Source organism: Ptychodera flava, chromosome 3, assembly GCF_041260155.1.
Source record: "Ptychodera flava strain L36383 chromosome 3, AS_Pfla_20210202, whole genome shotgun sequence".
NCBI lineage: Eukaryota > Metazoa > Hemichordata > Enteropneusta > Ptychoderidae > Ptychodera > Ptychodera flava.
In genome coordinates, this window is record NC_091930.1 from 1,655,494 (window position 1) to 1,668,418 (window position 12,925).

A 12,925-nucleotide genomic window follows, 5' to 3' on the forward strand; every position below is an offset into this window, starting at 1 on the left:
ACTTCCTGTAGTATCCTGCTAATCCTAAAAATGATCTGACATCCCGCTTTGTCACTGGTGTTAGATAATTGACAACAGCATTAACCTTATCTGCCATAGGTTTTATTTTTCCACTTCCAGCTCCGTAACCAATGAAAGAAACTTCACTGCCACCAAGATAGCAATTCGTTGGTCTAGCAGTTAGTTTACAACTACGCAACCTCTCAAATAGCTACGCAGGTGTTTAACATGATCTTACCATGAATGATCATGTGGACCCAAGTCATCCTTATATGCTTTTTCTCTGGGCTGATTAAATGTCTTATCCATTAACCTCTGAAAAGTTGCTGGCGCATTTTTCATCCCAAATGGCATAACAGTAAACTCATACAGTCCAAAAGGAGTGATAAAGGCAGACTTCTCCCGAGCACGTTTGCTCAAGGGAATTTGCCAATATCCCTTCGTGAGATCGATCGTCGATATATAATTCGATCCGCCGATTTCCTCAATCAATTCATCTGGTCTAGGCATCGGATATGCGTCAGATACCGTGACCTTATTCAGACCTCTATAGTCAACGCAGAATCGAATTCCGCCCTGTTTCTTCTTGACTAAAATGAGAGGCGAGGCATAGGGACTCTTTGATTCAGTGATAATTCCAGCTTTCAGCATTTTCTGCAGTTCCTCTTTAACTGTCTGTTTAGCTGCCTGCGGTAGACGATATGGTTTCTGACAAATTGGCGTTTCGTCAGTAGTTATCACATCGTGTTCTACCTGATCAGTACAACCGGGCACGTCAGTTAAAACATCACTGTACTCTTGCAGTAAGCGTAACAGTTCCGCACGCTGATCCGCAGTTACCGAATCCGCAATTACTACATCTCTCCAAGTCTCTGTGTTCTGATCCTCCGGTGTGTAGTACATAGAGTTTTCTATGTCCTTGTTGCACACAGCATCAACAGTGTCAACAAAATACACCGGTTTATTTCTTTCTTTCCATGCTCTCAGCATGTTGATATGATAAACCCGCTTTGGTTTTCTACGGCCACCTCGCTCAATTTCGTAATCAACGTTTGAGACTTTCCTCACCACAGTAAATGGTCCTTGCCACTGAGCACTCAACTTATGCGTGGAGGAAGGTAAGAGTACAAGTACTTTATCACCATTCTTAAAAGAACGTTTCCTTGCTCCCCTATCGTACCACCGTTTTTGTCGTGCTTGGGCTTTTTCCATGTTCTTTTTGACAATTTTACTCATGTCGGCAAGCCTTTCTCGCATCGTTATTACGTATTGCGCTAAATTTTCCTCCTGTGAACTTTTCTCAGTCCACTGATCCTTGATCACAGCAAGTGGTCCTCTTATACTTCGACCATACATTAGCTCGAAAGGTGAGAAACCGGTACTCGCTTGCGGTACTTCTCTATACGCAAAAAGAAGGTACGGCAAATATCGGTCCCACTCCTTCGGGTCTTCCGCTACGAAACGTTGTAACATTGCTTTGAGCATTCCAATAAAACGTTCAGTTAATCCATTGCATTGTGCGTAATATGGTGAAGTTCGAATTTTTGAGATCTTCAACTTCGCACACATATCCGTCATAAGGTGTGACATGAAGTTTGTACCCTGGTCTGTCAAAATTTCACCAGGTAGTCCCATCCGACTAAAAACTTCGATCAACGCTGTCGCAACAGTCTCGGCTTCCTGGTCTGGCATAGCCAAAGCCTCTGGATACCGAGTTGCATAATCCACGATGACTAAAATAAACTTATTTCCGCGTTGAGTTCTTTTCAAGGGACCCACAATATCCATTGTGATTAACTCAAACGGTATATTTATAATAGGCATCGAAACAAGAGGCGCTTTCTCAGACGCTCTCCGTCTTGCAGATTTTTGACATGGACTACAAGTCCTGCAGTATTCTGCAACATCCTTAAAAATACCGGGCCAATAATAGTATTGTAGCAGCCTTTGTTTAGTCTTTTCAATGCCAAGGTGTCCTCACAGAGGTATGTCATGTGACACTCTTAACAATGCATTGCGACATTCCGCCGGTACTACAATTTGTCTAACTTCACGCACCTTATGTGAAGAAATCCACTTACGATACAATAATTTCTCGTGCCAGAAAAATCCAGTTTGATTTTCCGACGATTGATTTGCATCTGCATGCTCTCGCACCTTTGCAAGAGTAAGATCGGCCGATTGAAGTTCTCTTAACTTATCCCGATCTAATCTAAAATTTCAGCATATTCCTGCTGACATTTTAATCCAGTGGAAATATTCTTGGACACTTTTGAAGTGATGTCATCACTTTCCTTGTCATCACTGATGTCACTCAGATCTGATAAAGTCTCATCAAACGGCTCGTCAAGGGCTGATGCATCATGGGAGGTATCATTACACTCACTCTCACTGTTTACATCATCCGCTTTCCAATCGTTTAAATTGTCCTCATCAAACAATCTAGAGATACCCAGTGAATCATCGTGTTCGTCACGTGACCCATTTACCTCTTGGATTTCATTGACCTTGTCAATGTGTTTTGAAGCACTGTTACTTTCATCAGATGATTCTACTTCCTCATCGAAGTCATCATCACTTTCTTCTGCTTCACTGAGAGTCGGCAATTCCTCAACAGGTATTGCTTTCACACCAGACGCCATTTCATTTTGCTTAACTATAGCCTCGTGCTCGTCCTGCGCTTTCTTTTGACGTCTTGTGACCACTAACGCACGGCGATCCTGCAAGGCAAGCGCGTCCTCACCTAGCAGAACGTCCTTAGGTATACCTTTCCATACCCCCATACGTAAAGGTCCAGTGAAAATTTCACTTTCGATGTGAGCTTTGACAACAGGCGCCTCGTGCACTGTTTCATCTGCAAAACTAATATTGCAAGTCTCTCCAGGCAAATAGTTAGATTGTTGTACGACCTCTGGCTTTACCAAGGTTTGACAACAACCTGTGTCCCTCTGAATACTCACAGGTTTACCGTCTAAACTCCCAACGTAAGTATTTCTCCCAAGTAGATAATTATTACCAAATTCAGCCCAAATATCATAGCCTTTGTCATCCTGACTTTTGACATGGCCAACAACCTTTGTCTTTGCTGAACCTGCATTTTTATCAGACTTTTGTTCGGGACAATTTCTTGCCAAATGACCAGTTTTCCCACAAGTATAACACGCAGCTGAGGGCTTTGACTTCTCACCACTCTGAGATGAGTTATCAAACTTCTTTCCCTCACCCTTTTGCTGCTTATTTTTATTGTTAAAACTTTTGAAACCCCGCTTCGCTCAGTCTGATCGCCAGCAGTGCCAGAATGTACAGATTTATATGTTTCACCAAGTTTTACCAACTCCTTATAGTTTTCAGGATCTCTTTCCTTCAAATATGTTGCATTTGCTTGGGCACGCAAAGTCATAAAAAAGCAAGTCCGGTTGCTTCACTGACAGTGTCCACGGCAAGGTTCAATTAAGTTCACTTCACACAAAAGTTCTTTTGTCTTCTTTAATTGTCCCCCGTCTTCTGTGAACTTGCTTCTGCTGGCTTATGGTTGAGTTCTCTTCAAGGTTGACAGTGCTCACAAAATCCAACTTCTCGTCTCTGGTTTATCAGCTACGTCCACACGGCGACGTCTGCACCAGTATTAAGTTGATCAGCAAATTCAGTTCCACTGGAATATCTCAGGTATCGGAGATTCTGCTATGATGGTATGTCCACATACCAATGCATACATAAAAATGACGACAGTCTCCCCCTGCAGATAACTTTCCAAAGTTGCGGCAGATATTTAACTGCTGCTTGTAGCAAAGTCAGGTTACAACAACCATACAATCGTTCGTTCCGAGTCTCTCAGCTTTTAGAAGCACAGAGTTATTTGTCAACATTCCGAGTGTGCCTTACACACGGTTTATAGTGTCTTTAAAGTACTCACGGGTTAAGCTTTGTTACAACCAGGTTTCCTCCAAGTCCGTCTTGAGAATGTGAGTTAGAATTCCACCAGCTGGCTCCAATGTGAAATAACCGAGGTTACGTTGGTATTGACGGTTATGTTGTAGCGTGTCGGGGCCAGCAAGGCTAGTATTCCAATGATGAAGGGATGTAAAGACGACTTGAAACGACGAGTACAATATAATCTAAGATGCTACTTTATTACACTAAGCTCTAAGCTACGTACATAGAGTGATGGTAAGCTTGAGACTGACTTGAGTACACGTGGGCCAGATATACATGCCCTCATGAATAGTAATGACAGCTCATGAATAACAATCACATGACACTACGTCACAGAAAAATACAAATTTAATCTTCAAAAATCTTCTCCTCCAGAACCAACGCACCGGTCAAAATGAAATTTCACTCATGTCATTCTTACAGTGATCTCTATCAAGTTTGCAAAATACATTTGGATCGGTCACGTGATTTGGCCGCCATCTTGGTTTTTCGAAAAATAACAATTTTATCTTCAAAATATTCTTCTCCGGAACTAACACACTGATTCAGGTGAAATTTAATTCATGTCATCCTAAGAGTAACCTTTTTCAAGTTTTCAAGAAACATTTGAATCAGTCACGTGATTTGGCCGCCATATTGGATTTTCGAAAAATACCAATTTAATCTTTAAAAATCTTGTTCTCCAGAACTAACACACCGATTGAGCTGAAATTTTACTCATGTCATCCTTAGAGTGATCTCTTTCAAGTTTGCAAAAGACATTTGGATCAGTCATGTGATTTGGCCGCCCTATTGGATTTTGCAAACATCACAATTTAATCTTTAAAAATTTTCTACCCCAGAACCAAAACACTGATTGAAATGAAATTTTACTCGTGTTATCCGATGTATGATCCCTTCACTGTTTGCAAAAAGCATTTCAATCGGTCAAGTTGTTGGCAGCCATATTTGATTTTGCATAAAAGATATGATTACCAGTGAAACCTACATTAGCTATGAGATGATGTTCAAAATCCTTCCTTAGGAAAAAATTATAAAAGACTTTTCCAAGCTCACATTGTGCACATAGTATCATCATAGCAAGAACTAGAAACCTTATTAATCGCTTGGACCCCGCCAATGCTGCTTGCAGCTTTAATTTTTCTTTCTATTTACATGTAATATCTATCAGAGTAAACTATACATTATCAACTAATCATTATGTCATTGAGGACAGAGTGAGACAAAAAATAAACCTTTTGAGCACCCCCTTATAACTTTCAATTTTGAATTACCCCAGGTCGTAAATATTGACGGTTCCCTTACTTGCTACCAAAGGCCATCGGGTTCACTGCATTTGATAGCCTGCCATACTTTGCCAAACTATGTTGCTTCGATTTTGCAATCACCTTGCTGCTTACGCAACAATTAGCTGAAATTTATTACTTCAAGTTACTTAACTTTGATAGCTATTTGCCTAAGAAGTGGGGCAAGTGTATATAGTGTCGTCTCGATTTTATCTCGGTACGGGAGTTCCGGAGTTCCTGATTGACCAACTGCAGGGGGCGCATCGATGCACTGCCGACTGCAGTTTGAATAATCCCTATATAGCGCATGCTGTACCAGAATAGATTGTTGGCCTCCTCTGCCAAAGTTCAGTAGCGTCTGAAACACGGTAGCAATACGTATTTGAACAGAGAAGGACAAAATAAAGTCTTTCGCAGCTCATTCAGCTAGCGACCGTGGACGATCGCCCGGGCAGTGCGGCGTTGCATGGCATGGCCCCAGAAATGTTGCAAGCTCGATGATGTAATCAGTATCGGCGTTCTCGGTCACGTGCACAGCCTACAAGTCGTCAACAAACCCGCGCGACAATCCAACTCGATCGGGCAATATTTAGCGTTTGTATGTCACTATAGGAGCACAAATTAGGCTTATTTCTTCACTGTACAACATTTCACGGTAGATGTCAGAGAATAACATGTAATTCTGAACATAAAAGAGGTTAAAAGTTCGAAATGCTTGGGCTTTAGGCACAGGTTATTACAGCGTTTAGTTTCATTTGAATAGGGAGGAGCCCTGCCGATGATTGATCATTTGGTATCGTAGCTTTTGTTGTTATCTTTGAGTTTCCATATGAATTTTGAAAGTTCTGTGCTGTTTCTGCGCTCGGGTGTTTTGAATGTGTACTTGTGGTATATGTATCTTTGTTTAAAAGTTGATTCTGTGAGTTCGATGTAGTCTTTCTGATCATCGTTTGTGGTGACAGTGGCTTTGTATATTATTGAAGAGGTGAGGCAGTCTCCTGAGTATTACCGTCCTGCAGAAATGCATTGAGCACTATACTTTGTCTGCATTGACAAGCAAATCGCAGTTTGTAGGCATATATATATATATATATATATATATATAATATATATATATTATATATATATATTATATATTATATATATATTGTAGGCATATATATATATATATATATATATATATATATATATATATATATATATATATATATCGGCCAAACTGGCCACACATTTAAAACAGGCTATGCAAATCATGTCCAATCTTTCAGAAGCAAGGAAATCTGCTAACAGCACAGAATTATCAAAGTATGTCTACAGGAAGTTGAAATCTAAGGACAAACTGTTAATGATATTGTGGTCAATCCTATAGAGAGCAAGTAGTTACTTAAATGTTTCTAAGAAACTCCTTGCCAATCTTTGTATAAAAGATAAGTTTTTCATAATCAATGCAAGTAAGTCAGATCTGTTAAACAAGCGTTCTTAGTTGGTTTCCACGTGCAGACATGACAAGAAATTTTACTTGTCCAATTTCCATCCGACCCACCACGACAAATGAAAAACGTTGACTGTATAGAAAGGTATGGACTATCTTCACTGACACGCCTACTTGTCCATGATCAGTTTATTAGGGTTTTGATGTGTAAACCAATGCCTTCAAAATGGAATAGGTGAGAATCCGTCATCAACCTCACATCAGAAAACAGTCGAATTTGGCAATTTTTATTAACAGCCCCTCCCTAGCTACGTACGGCATTTCACTGAGTCGGGCTACATAACAAATGATCATCGCAGAGAAGGGTACAGTGAGGAGCAAAGTAGGAGCTATAAAGCACATTTATTATAAGATTTTATTTTACTTAAAATAATTTTGTCTCTCTGTCTCTGTAATCTCTCTGTTAACTTATTTTACTGCTTAAAACCTACCTGTTAACCTGTTTAGGTAGGCTGCCTGGCATGTTTTATCCTGGGAACAAGTATGAAGGAATACAGAGGAAAAGCAATTAATGTTTAAAGTCAGAAAAATAATTATAAGGGAAATAATGGTACACTGTAGTTCTCTTTTAGAGGATGTGATGGCCCTGAAAAGGCCGTTTTGCTTGTGTGTACAATATTTACACGGTGTCAAACTCCAGTCTTAGTTGAACCAATTTAGACATCTTCAAGATGGCTGATGTTAACAGGAAGGGGTCCTTTCTGAACGGGATTCTAATAACCTTTAACTGCCGTCTGCATCTCTCTCTTAATCTTCAGTAATTCTGACAAAGGTTCTTCATTGATCTTTGTGATCTTTGATATCCACAGGAAGCCAGGTTGAAAATGAGTTTTCACCTAGAATGTAGCAAAAAGCAAAGAATGTGGATTAGCTTTTATGTAGAGCGTAATACAAATGACCTCATGAGTATTTCAATTGACCTGGCTTTCTTTAAATTAGCTTACTCCACTTTTCTTACTATGGATAAAGCCTTCCCATAGAATTCTTTTTAACACAATATACAAATGGAAAACATATTTTGAAGAATCCAAAAATGCAAGACTACAGAAGTGATAGACCACATTGCCAAATTGATAGCAAAAATAAGTTTAATTACAGCTTCAAGTAGCAAGCACTTGCAAATACTGACAAAAGATACCAAAGTGATAAATCATTACTCTCGTATGCCGTTAGATGCTTTGCCAGTTAAAAATAATGGGTGTACCACTAGTAGCAATTTTGTTATAGGCATATTTATAAATCGAGGTCAAATGTCGTATGGATATCTTGAAAATTTCGCCAAGACCATTTGTTCCCAAATTTATTCACGTATACCAAAATCAAGACCTCTAGCTCTGTTGATTAGCCCAGAATTAGATATGTGCCTGAGTTACATTATGTGGCGCTTGATATATGTATATTTAATGTCAAAGGTCACCAATGTAATGTGAAATTTTGTCAAGAAAAATATTCCATGATGAAAATCAGACCTCTAGCTCTATTGGCTGGCCCAGAATTAGATATGTGCATATTTAATGCCGTACAGGATGTGATATCGTCAGGTCTCCCATCATACCAAATTGAAGGGTGTAGCACTTGTCAATACTGAGTTATTGACATATATGTATATTTGAGGTGAAAGGCCATCTAGGTAACGTGATATTTTGTCAAATATAATCATCCCATAGTTATCCCTGTGTACCAAAAATCGGACCTAAAGCACTATTTGGTAGCTCAGAATAAAATACCTGCATAATTAATAAAGTACAGGTTGTGGCATCATCCGGTCCCTTATCATACGAAATATGAAGGGTGTAGTACTTGTGGTACATGATTTATGTGTAAATGTTTATTTGAGGTCAAAGATCGTCAAGGTCACAAGATATTTTATCAAGAAAGTTAATTCCTATAGTTTCTCCTCCGCAACAAAAATCAGATCTCTAGCTCTATTCGCTAACCCCGAATTAGATATGCGCATAATTAGTTACATAAAGCAATTGGTGTTATAAGGTCTCCCATCATATACGACAAGAAGGGTGTAGCATTCGTGATTATTGAATTATGGTCATATCTGTATATTTGAGGTCAAATGTCATCGAGGTGACGTGAAATTGTGTGGAAGATATATAATCCCATAGTTATCACTATGTACTAAAAACAGATCTCTGGCTCCATTGGCCAGCAGAGAATTAAATATGCACGTAATTAAATAGGTACAGGATGTGGTATCATAAGGTGTTACCATACCAAATATGAAGGCTGTAGCACTTGTGGTTACTTAAGCAATAATGCACCCCCTCCCGGCTCATAATGGACGAAAGCAAACTTTGCGCGACATAATGTACGAGGCGAAGCCGAGTACATTATGGAGTGCAAAGTTTGCTTGAGTCCATTATGGGCCGGGAGGGGGTGCATTATTGCTATTATTTTATAGTTTTGGCAATGCCAGTGAATTTGTAGTTGTAGAAAACGAATAAAAAAAGAAATTTTAACTGAGTTTGAAGCCAGTGAGCGTCGTCCAGCATGATCGGCCCTGACTCTGTACATATTACATGCACTCCACACTGCACAGTGCACTGCACTGAACACGCACGTTCAGCACAAAAAATGACCAGCACTTTCACGGTTCATTTTGAATTGAAAAACGATGTATTTTCGAAGGAAATGAAAAGTAACTGCATCCCTACCGTCTATATCAAACTTGAAACATCACCTTTAAATATCATGCCATTCAAAAAATCGACACGGTGAAATGCCAGAGATGAAGAAAACGGAATGTTCATGCATCGACATCAGCATGATCAGCGAGCTGCATGCCATGGTATCAGCTGATCAATACGATCATTATTATGTCGCTAGTAGTACAGCATTCATTGCAACCGATATCAACAGAGTTCAACATTGTTATTCTAATGTTTATATTTCAATAATAACTGTGTCTATAAATTTAATTTTCGATGGCTCCTGAGAAGAGCTATTTTATTTCGGCGAACGACAGAACTTGACGTAAACGGGTGCTTGAAAGGTACAGTTGACAAACATACTGGAGGGTTTCGGTACCGTCGCGATATCGAGAACAAGGCAAGGTAAAATCACAGACATGGAGAAAAAACGATGAATGAAAGTTGTCTCCGATTACATTCAGTGCATCAGAATTAGGTGGCCGAGATGTTAGATCAACGAAGAATCCACGGTCGTCATGATTGTTGGTAGTAGCTGACCTGGGACCGAGACTTTGAATGGCTCCGTAGTAATTTCCGTAGACACTTCCGGTCAGGTTGATGACAGCAAGCTGCCGTTGTTGGCCCGTTTACGGCTGGTTCGAGTAGCCTTTCACGCTTGCATCGTTTACATGGCCACTGACATACATGCCATGTGTCAAACCCAGTATCGTCTAGGAGTTTGCAAACGTACTGAGTTCTGTTTCACCTATACGGCAACGAAGCGAACCATGTTGTAAACAAACGTAGTGGTACAACCAGCGTATCGGACGGGGACTGCATGCTGAGCGCCAGCCAGACAGACGGCAAGTGCGTGCCTTGAGGACTCAAAAAATGTAATAAATCGTACAGTAAGACATTATTATCAATATTGTGAACCATTGTCAAGATTTATAGTTTTGTGTATTACATGGTTTATCCGATATGTCCCCTCCTTTTAAATGCGCAGTCCTATTTTCGTTTTCCAAAAAAAAACTTGCTCGCTGTGGGGCCACACTGCTGAATAATGGAATACATTATCAGTAATAATGTATGGATATGACGTCACAAAATTCACTGGTATTGACAAAGCTATAATATAATGAGAAATAATGGGCGACGCGCTGACCATTAAAGTTTAGTTATGGGCAAGGGAGAGAGGAAAGCCAAAAATTAACGGGCAAGGCTTGCCGAGCACTTGAATTTGGCTTTCCTCGAGCCCGCGCCCATAAATAAATGTTAATGGTCAACGCAAAGTCTGTTATTTCCGTTATATTATCAACGTGGTTCAATACACGGCGAAGGCTGCTACACGCATTGGACAGATAGGTCAATCTATCTTTTTCGTCATGTATTTTACCGTTCCATTCGCCGTGTATCGAATCGCAAGCGATTGCGTTTTCAATGCTATGGGCCACAGCACAATGAATTATCCACAATTCTCTTTTATTTGTATCCTTGAAGGTTACTTTTCTAAAACTTTTTTTAGTTCTGCATGTAAGCACTAATGTGCAGCATCAGAATAATTATAAATAATATCTAGTAAAAGTACGTTTAGATATGTCAGTGAAAGTTTCAAAATTACAACTAAACAACTATAAAAGTCACATTCTTTAGGTACTACAAATGCCTTGCTTTTTGGGCAGCAAATTATGACGAACTGCAGGGTCATTCTCTGAGAAAAATTATCATGCAAATTTCTTTTGTCACTTCCATTGCAAAAAATCAATATCCTTTTGTTTCATAAAACATGTGAAACTTGTCTCCCTACTTTCAATTTCATTATTCTGTATGGCTGAGGATACAATCTGTGGCATATTTTACAAAAATGCTATCTCCTCTCTCAATTATGCATAATTTTCCAAATCATTTAAAAATGAGCATTGAGAAGAGTGGTGTGCATAAAAGCACGTTTTCAAAATTTTCATAACTAGTCTGTGAATTTGTCTACACATGGGAGACATAGTACACTTCACTCAGGAATCTCCGAGGGTATAAATCATAATGAATTGTGGGAAATCTACAGTACTGTTGGGGCAAGGCTACGGGCGGTCATTTTGCACTGTTATGTGATCTCAACACGCGCGCTTTAGTAACAAAGACGTGTGGAAAATGACTTTCTCCGGCGCACACGTAAAGGACTCTGCCTCGCGAGGAAAAATATCAAACAGGTTGGATATTTGCTCAATGCCTCGCGAGGACAAAAACCAAGATAAATCGACCACACACGAGGGAAAACTAGCTGAGCCTCGAATGAATTTGCTCAGCTAATATCTCTCCTTTGCGTCAGGCTTTACGGACGGAAAGTCACATTTTTATCAATAAAATACAAATATATTGCCATGGAAACATGTGAGTTACATCAACTCTCTCTGTAAAACATGAGCTAATTGATCAGCAATACTATGAATTCAATTACCTTATTGACGAAAAATCACAATTTTATCGATAAAATGCCAATACATTGCAATTGAAGCATGCGAGTTACATTAGGGGCCGTCGATAATAAAAACTGACGCACAAGAAACGTAATTCCTTCGTTTTACTTGAAACCCCCTCCCTCCCCCCTCAAAACGAAAGTTCTTATGCGAAATCAATTCGTATTATTTATGATGCCGTTTCACATAAACCAACCCGCACCTCTCAGATCCCGCACGCCCATGCAAAAATACTGGAAGTGCACATTAATTAATAAACCTCCACTTTACGCGTTTCACGTTTTAAGACACAGAACATTTTAATTTGTTTCGCACGTAGGAAAATGTTTCATGTACGTGTTTCACGTTGAAAAAGAAGACAGTTTTTTATTTCACATTTATGTCTTTTCGTTGTCTTTTTCTGTCTCCGTATTTTGTGGTCATTCAATTCTCGATGAACGCGAAGGTAGTATTGCGTTCTCGCTGCAAAGTCGCATTTCGAAAACAATAGATGAAAATCCTTATGCGATTTTGGCGCACACAAAACGAAATGAGCTTTTACCTCCTCCCCTCCTAAACGAAAGAATTACGTTTGTCGTGCGTCAGCTTTTATTATCGACGGCCCCTTAACATGTACAGAAGTTGTTCCATGTGATTACTGTCTTAAATGTACCATGTGTTTTTGTAAACAAAAGAAGTTTGCATTCAGTCAAAATTTGTAAGCTCAGAAAATGTTTGACTTCATAGAAATTGTAGATTGCAAGCTGACCTTTCACTTTTTGTTTATGTTTTTTTTCCAAGGCTATCCGGTCAAGGGGAGTGTCCTTGAAGTGTTTGGGTCTGAATCAATGCTGGGACAGCTTAGTGAGACGTGGGAATATATATCAAGAACAACGGTGAATGGGTTATATGTGATAGATTGAATCATAGAGTTCTGGTTATTGATCCAATCAAACTCTGCTGCGATCTCACATACAAGTCCATGCACTCCAGCCATTTAATCCATGGAATGTCACAGTGGATGAAGACTATGACCAATACTTTATGAGTGATTCAGGGATTGGCCAAGTTGTGGCGAGTTCTGGACGAAGCAAGATTTTAAACTGTTTTGGACTCAAA

General features: G+C 39.5%; 2 protein-coding genes across 2 annotated transcripts in view; both read left to right on the forward strand.

The window, feature by feature from the left end:
* Window positions 1–12,925, forward strand: part of LOC139129418 (uncharacterized) — a 304,872-nt gene that overhangs the window by 28,087 nt on the left and 263,860 nt on the right. The window lies entirely within an intron of this gene.
* Window positions 1–12,925, forward strand: part of LOC139129421 (E3 ubiquitin-protein ligase TRIM71-like) — a 195,313-nt gene that overhangs the window by 15,164 nt on the left and 167,224 nt on the right. The gene's annotated exons all lie outside the window — the stretch shown is intronic.